The sequence below is a fragment of the Theropithecus gelada genome, chromosome 14 (genome assembly GCF_003255815.1).
Source record: "Theropithecus gelada isolate Dixy chromosome 14, Tgel_1.0, whole genome shotgun sequence".
NCBI lineage: Eukaryota > Metazoa > Chordata > Mammalia > Primates > Cercopithecidae > Theropithecus > Theropithecus gelada.
The window spans coordinates 77994320-78003086 of NC_037682.1; the positions used below are offsets into that span (position 1 = coordinate 77994320).

General features: G+C 46.3%; 1 pseudogene across 1 annotated transcript; it reads left to right on the forward strand.

Moving 5' to 3' along the window:
• Positions 1 to 4714: 4714 nt before the first annotated feature.
• LOC112606508 lies at positions 4715 to 5697 on the forward strand (annotated as a pseudogene). The gene has a single exon (XR_003115643.1). The product of XR_003115643.1 is annotated as a tricarboxylate transport protein, mitochondrial pseudogene (transcript).
• The last annotated feature ends 3070 nt before the right edge of the window (positions 5698 to 8767 follow it).

Here is an 8767-nt window from a genome sequence, read left to right on the forward strand (position 1 = left end):
AAGAAATAATCAGTATAGCTACTCTCTAGGTCTGGTAAGTGCTCCCTCCCTCTGCCCCTTTAGACCCAGGAGTGGAACAGTTCCCATCTGTTGATAGCCCCAGGGAATGTTACCATTCCTGTTGGTTTTCCTTGATCCTGCCCACACCTTTTTATATATTGCCTTTGTTAAATTTTCTCCAGGTATCCTGTTTGAATGTGTCCTTTGTTTCCTGCTAGGAAAGGTCAAGGCTGGAGATTCAGATCTGGGAATCAACAGCCCAGAACTGAATTTAAAGCCATGAAAACCTAAATGACATAACCTAGGGACTGAGTGTCAATAGAGAAGAGAGACATGGATACACCTGGAATACTTCATTCTGTACGTGTGGGCCCTGAAACTAAAAGGTATCACTCTCAAGAGATTTCAGAGCAGAGGTGGACTGAATCTAAATAAAACGGCAAACTAGCCCTGACCCAGCTCAATTCTTTTTTTTTTCTTCGCTCTCCTCTCTTTCCCTCCCTTCTCCCTCCTCACTCACCACCTGCACATGGCACCTACTCCTCACCAGAGCCTCTCGATTCCCCCACTCAATTCTTGATTGGTTTGAGATGATTTTCCCCTCACCTAATATAACTTACAGAGGATAGATTCTTTTTCTCTGGGGAATAAAGAATACCAACCCAGACACTATGCACCTTGTATACACAATGTTCAGCACACTAAACTTTATACCTGTGTGTGCGTGTGCATGTACAGTTCAAAGAAGCAGGAAAATAAGACTAAGAATCAGGAGGAAAAGCAAACAAGGCATGCCCACAGATGATCCAGCTATTTGTCAGTAGGCTAGGACTTTAAGAATAATATTATATGGTGGCTGGCAAGATGGCCAAATAGGAACAGCCCTGGTCTGCAGCTGCCAGTGAGATCAACACAGAAGGTGGGTGATTTCTGCATTTCCACCCGAGGTACCCAGCTCATCTCACTGGAACTGGTTAGACAGTGGGTGCAGCCCACAGAAGAGGAGCTGAAACAAGGTGGGGCTGAAGCACAAGGGGTCAGGGAAGCCATGAGAGACTGTACAGTGAGGAATGGTACATTCCGGCACAGATACTCTGCTTTTCCCATGGTCTTCGCAACCTGCAGACCAGGAGATTCTCTCAGGTGCCTACACCCCCAGGGCCCTGGTTTCAAGCACAAAACTGGGTGGCCGTTTGGGCAGACTCGGAGCTAGCTGCAGGAGTTTTTTTTTCATACCCCAGTGGTGCCTGGAATGCCAGCAAGACAGAACCTTTCACTCTCCTGGAAAGGGGGCTGAAGCCAGGGAGACAAGTGGTCTAGCTCAGCAGATCCCATCCCCACAGAGCCCAGCAAGCTAAGATCGACTGGCTTAAAATTCTTGCTGCCAGCACAGCAGTCTGAAGTCAACCTGGGACGCTCGAGCTTGGTGAGGGGAGGAGCATCCGCCATTACTGAGGCTTGAATAGGCAGTTTTCCCCTCACGGTGTAAACAAAGCCACTGGGAAGTTCGAAGTAGGCAGAGCCCACCACAGCTCGGCAAAGCCGCTGTAGCCAGACTGCCAGTCTAGATTCCTTCTCTCTGGGCAGGGCATCTCTGAAAGAAAGGCAGCAGCCCCAGTCAAGGGCTTAGAGAAAAAAGTCCCATCTCCCTGTAACAGAGCACCTGGGAGAAGGGGCGACATTGGGCACAGCTTCAGGAATCAACAGACACCTCATAGAGAAGAGCTCCAACTGGCATCTGGCAGATGCCTCTCTGGGATGAAGCGTCCAGAGGAAGAAAGAGGCAGCAATCTTTGCTGTTCTTCAGCCTCCACTGGTGATACCCAGGCAAACAGGGTCTGGAGTGGACCTCCAGCAAACTCCAGCAGACCTGCAGCAGAGGGGCCTGACTGGTAGAAGGAAAACTAACAAACAGAAAGGAATAGCATCAACATCAACTAAAAGGACCTCCACACAAAAACCCCATCTGAAGGTCACCTACATCAAAGACCAAAGGTAGATAAATCCACGAAGATGAGGAAAATCAGCATGAAAAGGCTGAAAATTCCAAAAATCGTAATGCCTCTTCTCTTCCAAAGGATCACAACTCCTCGCCAGCAAGGGAACAAAACTGGACAGAGAATGAGTTTGATGAATTGACAGAAGTAGGCTTCAGAAGGTGGGTAATAACAAACTCCTTTGAGCTAAAGGAGCACGTTCTAACCCAATGCAAGGAAGCTAAGAACCTTGAAAAAAGGTTAGAAGAATTGCTAACTAGAATAACCAGTTTAGAGAAGAACATAAATGACCTAACGGAGCTGAAAACCACAGCACGAGAACTTTGTGAAGCATACACATGTATCAATAGCAGAATCAATCAAGCAGAAAAAATATCAGAGATTGAAGATCAACTTAATGAAATACAGCAAGAAGACAAGATTAGAGAAAAAAAGAATGAAAAGGAATGAACAAAGGCTCCAAGAAATATGGAACTATATGAAAATGATGGGGAGAATGGAACCAAGTTGGAAAACACTCATCAGGAGAACTTCCCCAACCTAACAAGACAGGCCAACATTCAAATTCAGGAAATACAGAGAACACCACAAAGATACTCCTCGAGAAAAGCAACCCCAAGACATATAATCATCAGATTCACCAAGGTTGAAATGAAGAAAAAATTGTTACTGGCAGCCAGAGAGAAAGGTCAGGTTGCCCACAAAAGAAAGCTCATCAGACTGACAGCAGATCTCTCTGCAGAAACCCTACAAAGCCAGAAGAGAGTGAGGGTCAATATTTGACATTCTTAAAGAAAAGAATTTTCAACCCAGAATTTCATATCCAGGCAAGCTAAGCTTCATAAGCAAAGGAGAAATAAAACCCTTTACAGACAAGCAAATGCTGAGAGATTCTGTCACTACCAGGCCTGCCTTACAGGAGCTCCTGAAGGAAGTACTAAATATGGAAAGGAAAAACCGGTACCAGCCACTGCAAAAACATACCAAATTGTAAAGACGATTGACACTATGAAGAAACTGCATCAACTAATGGGCAAAATAACCAGCTAGCATCATAATAACAGGATTAAACATAACAATATTAATCTTAATGTAAATGGGCTAAATGACCCAATTAAAAGACACAGACTAGTAAATTGGATAAAAAGGCAAGATCCATCAGTGTGCTGTATTCAGGAAACCCATCTCACGTGCAAAGATACACATAGGCTCAAAATAAAGGGATAGAGGAATATTTACCAAGCAAAAAACAAAAACAAAAACAAAAAAAAAACAGGGGTTGCAATCCTAGTCTCTGATAAAATAGACTTTAAACCTACAAAGATCAAAAAAGACAAAGAAGGGCATTACATAATGGTAAAGGGATCATGCAACAAGAGCTAACTATTCTAAATATATATGCACCCAATACAGAAATACCCAGATTCATAAAGCAAGTTCTTAGAGACCTATGAAGAGACTTAGACTATCACACAATAACAGCGGGAGACTTTAACATCCCACTGTCAATATTAGACAGATCAACCAGACAGAAAATTAAGAAAGATATTCAGGACTTGAACTCAACTCTGGACAAAGTGGACCTAATGGACAGCTACGGTACTCTCCACCCGAAATCAACAGAATACACATTCTTCTCAGCACCACATCGCACTTATTCTAAAGTTGACCACATAATTGGAAGTAAAACACTCCTCAGCAAATGCAAAAGAACGGAAATCATAACAAGCAGTCTTTCAGACCACAGTGCAATCAAATTAGAACTCAGGATTAAGAAACTCACTCAAAATCACACAACTACATGGAAACTGAACAACCTGCTCCTGATTGACTACTGATAACGAAATTAAGCCAGAAATAAATAAGTTACTTGAAACCAATGAGAACAAAGACACAATGTGCCAGAAGCTCTGGGACACAGCTACAGCAGTGTTTAGAGGGAAATTTATAGCACCAGATGCCCACAGGAGAAAGTGGGAAAGATCTAAAATCGACAACGTAACATCACAATTAAAAGAACTAGAGAAGCAAGAACAAACACATTTAAAAGCTAACAGAAGACAAGAAACAACTAAGATCAGAGCAGAACTGAAGGAGATAAAGACACGAAAAACCCTTCAAAATATAAAAATTAGCTGGGCGTGGTGGCATGTGCCTGTCGTCCCAGCTACTCAGGATGCTGAGGCAGGAGAATGGTTTGAACCAGGGAGGCGGAGGTTGCAGTGAGCTGAGATCATACCACTGCACTCCAGACTTGCCGCAAAGCAAGACTCCACGGCAAAAAAAAAAAAAAAAAAAGAAAAAAAAATTAATCCAGGAGCCGGTTTTTTGAAAAGGTTAACAAAATAGACTGCTAGCCAGACTAATAAAAAAGAAAAGAGAGAAGAATCAAATAGACACAATAAAAAACGATAAAGCGGATATCACCTCTGATCCCACAGAAATGCAAACTACCATCAGAAAGTACTATAAACACCTCTGTGCAAATACACTAGAAAATCTAGAAGAAATGGATAAATTCCTGGACACATACACTCTCCCAAGACTAACCCCGGAAGAAGTTGAATCCCCGAATAGGGATTTAAAGATAAATATGTAACTTTAAATTCATGTATTGAAAGAGAAAGGCTGAAAAATCTTAAGCTGTTACCTTAAGGATTGTGAACTTCGAAAATTTCAGGCAGGTCTCAGTGAATTTAGAAAGTTCATTTCGAGGGCGGAGTTCAAAAGTCTCGGACCCGAGGCCGCCACTGCGCGCAGCCTCCTGCCCGCCATGGCCGCGCCTCGAACCCCACGCGCTCTGGCGGCCGCCGCGCCCGCGTCTGGCAAGGTCAAGCTGACGATCCTGGGGAAGACGATCCTGGCAGGCGGCCTGGCGGGCGGCATCGAGATCTACATCACCTTCCCCACCCAGTATGTGAACACGCAGGGCAGCTGGACTAGCGCTCGCACCCGCTGCGGTACCAGAGCATCCCGGACCGGTGTGGCCGAGTGTCTGCAACCATGGCGTCCTGGGCCTGTACGCGGCCTCAGCTCCCTGCTCTACGGCTCCATCCCCAAGGCGACCGCCAGGTTCGGAATGTTCTGGTTCCTCAGCAACCACATGCGGGTTTCCCAGGGACGCTGGACAGCACGCGCGGGCTGCTGTGCTGCCTGGGCGCTGGAGTGGCTGAGGCCGTGGTGATCATGTGCCCCATGAAGACCATCAAGGTGAAGTTCAGCCGCCACACCTACCTAAACCCCCAGTACAGAGGATTCTTCCGCGGGTTAGGAAGATTGTGCGGTAACAAGGACTGAAGGGGCTGTATCAGGGCCTCACAGTCACGGTGCTGAAGCAGGGCTGGAATCAGGCCATCTGCTTCTTCGTCATGACATTCCCTGCACAGTTGGTACGGAGGGGACAACCCCAACAAGCCTATGAACGTGCTGATCACTGGGGTCTTCGGAGCCATGGTGTGCACAGCCAGCGTCTTTGGAAACACTCCTCTGGACGTGATTAAGACCCGCAGGTAGGGCCTGGAGGCGCACAAATACCGGAACTCGATGGACTGCCTCTGGCAGATCCTGAGAAAGGAGGAGCTCAAGGATTCTACAAGGGCATTGTCCCGCTCCGGGGCAGGTCAGCCTGGTTGTGGCCATAGTGTTTATCATCTATGATGAGGTGGTGAAGCTGCTCAACGAAGTGTGGAAGACGGACTAAGCCCAGTGGGGCCACAGGGGACCGCCCCAGGCACCTCCAGAGGCCCCACCACCCTTGTCTCACATGATTCCAGTGCAGTAGTGCCAAAAGGCTCCTTCCTACATCCCTCGAGCTCTGTGACCTGGTCTGTGCATTGTGGCCATCAAGTCCATGTGTCCCATAGTGCCGTGTCTCCCCTGTGGTCTGTGTGTAACACCACCACTGTATCCCAGTGTCTGGCTCAGCCATGCTTGGTATGCATCTGGCCTGTGAACCTGTGCCTGCTTGTCCATGTGCTTACTGTGAGCCTGTGCCTGTGTTTCAGGTTCTGTGTCATGTGACCCGGTGCCCCGCCTCCTGGGGTGCCCTGTGGCCTGGGTCCCAGTCCGGTGCTTTTCACCCTCCACGGGCCTATCACTGCTGCCTCTGGGCCTGCCCCTGGCTTCTCTGCATTCCAGGGTCTGCTACACCCCCCGGCTCCCGCCTTTGGCCTTAACTGGCCCTTAGGCCCTCCCTCCACCCAGGACAGGGTGGCACCCACCACTCTCAGGACCACTGTGCCAAGGCAGAATTTTTTAAAAAAGATATTTTGCCAAGGTTGAGTACGCACACCCATGACACAGCCTCAGGAAGTCCTGACCACATGTGCCCAAGGTGGTCAGGGCAGTTTGGTTTCATATATTTTAGGGAGACATGAGACATCAATCAACATATGTAAGATGAACAATGGTTCCGTCTGGAAAGGTGGGACAACTGGAAGCAGGGAGGGGGCTTCCAGGTCATAGGTAGATAAGAGACAAAAGGTTGCATTCTTTTGAGTTTCTGATTAGCCTCTCCGAAGGAGGCAATCAGATACCCATTTATCTCAGTGAGTAGAGGGATGACTGAATAGAATGGGAGGCAGGTTTGCCCTAAGCAGTTCACAGCTTGACTTTTCCCTTTAGGTTTGTGATTTTGGGGGCCCAAGATATTTTCCTTTCACAGGATCAAGGGAAAAAAATAAATTCAAAGTAAAGGTAAGAAAATACAGATGAGAACACTGTTTCAGGAAAAACTGTCTCAAACTGTGTTTTTCCTTTACTTTCCCACCACAACAATCAACACAGAGGACCTTGTTTTAAAAATTTTATATTTTTTTACCCAAAACAAAAATAGTCAATAATACAGAAGACTTCTGTGCTCAAATGTGGGTTTTTTTGCCACATGCCAAGCAGTAGACACCAGCTGGGTGTTCTCCAATTCAGTTCCAACACGATCAACCTGGAGATGGTGTCAGAACCCACAGGTTGAGGGGGCTCAGTCCCCAAGACTGCCCCCCTTAAACCCCAAAATCAGAGTGGCGGGGAAACATTAGAGTCCTGCCTTGGGGCAAGTGAAAGGAAGACAGAAGAGATATTCTGTTTACTGAGGCCTGCTGGTTGGGTCTAACACATCCAACATTATAACAACAAAAGATTGTAACAAGGTGTTCCTAGAACAGGTAATTTTTAAAAAAAGAAAAAAAAACAACAATGGATATGGGAATGATGAACCAGGAATTACAGATGGAAACTATATATCATAACACCACAAGCAGAAACCAATTAAAGAGAAAGCTGACGTACACAGGAGAAAATCAACAAACCCAAAGTTGGTTCTGATAAACCCTAATGTAGTGCCTGATGGGTTCATCTTACCTGCTGCCCAGAAAGCCCAACACACTGAGAACAGCAGGGTTTTAAAGAGTTTAATTAGGCCGGGCATGGTGGCTCACGCCTGTAATCCCAGCACTTTGGGAGGCCAAGGTGGGCGGATCACCTGAGGTCAGGAGTTTGAGACCAGCCGGGCCAACATGGTAAAACCCTGTCTTTACTAAAAATACAAAAACTAGCCAGGCATGGTGGCACATGCCTGTAGTCCCAGCTACATGGGAGGCTGAGGCAGGAGAATCTCTTGAATCCGGGAGGCAGAGGTTGTGGTGAGCTGAGATCACACCATTACACTCCAACCTGGGCAACAGAGCAAGACTCTGTCTTAAAAAAAAAAAAGGAAAGAAAGAAAGAAAAGAGTTTAATTAATGCAGGGCTAGCCAAGCAGAAGATGGACTTTATTACTCAAATCAGCTTCCCAGATAACTCAGAGGCTAGGGTTTTTTTAGATAATTTGGTGGGCAGGGGGCTAGGGTATGAGTGCTGCTGATTGGTTAGAGATTACATTGTAGAAATGTAGAAACCAGTCCTTGTGTGCTGTGTCAGCCTCTGCGTGGGGGCCACAAGAGTCATGAGCCACAGGTCCATGTGGAGTCAGTCAGTAGCCAGAGTGCAAAAGTCTGAAAACATCTCAAAAGACCCATCTTAGGTTCTACAATAGTGATGTTTTCTATAGGAGCGATTGGAGAAGTCACAAATCTTGTGACCTCTGGCCACATGACTCCTGAGCAGTAAGGGATTATAGAAAAGCAATCTAGGGAACAATGGTTAGTTATCTTTACACCTACATTTTAGTAGAATTCAGTCTCCTCTCATAACCCTAATCTTGTGACTTTTCATTGGTCTTACAAAGCTGGTTTCAGTCCCAGAACAAAGAGGGGATGAGTTTTACGGAGGACTGTCATTATTTTTGCTTCAATGCTAAACTATAAACTAAATTTCTCCCATTGTTAGCTTGGCCTATGCTGAGGAATAAGCAAGGCCAGCCTGCCTGTGAGTCTAGAAGCAGGATGAAGTCAACCATGATAGACTTCTCTCACTGTCATAATCTTTGCAAAGGCAGTTTCAGTTCAAAACCAGCCTGGGCAATGTAGTGAAACCCCATCTCTACAAAAATGTAAACATTAGCTGGGTGTGGTGGTGCATACCTGTCGTTTGTTTTAGCTACTTAGGAGGCTGGGGCAGAAGATAGCTTGAGCCCAGGAGTTTGAGGTTACAGTAACTTATGATCATGCAACTATACCCCAGCCTGGGTGACAGAGGGGGACCCTGTCTCTAAAAAAGTAAAAATAGACCAGGAGCAGTGGCTCACACCTGTAATCCCAACACTTTGGGGGGCTGAGGTGGGACGATTGCTTGAGCCTAGGAGTTTGAGACCATCCTGGGAAACACAGTGAGACCCC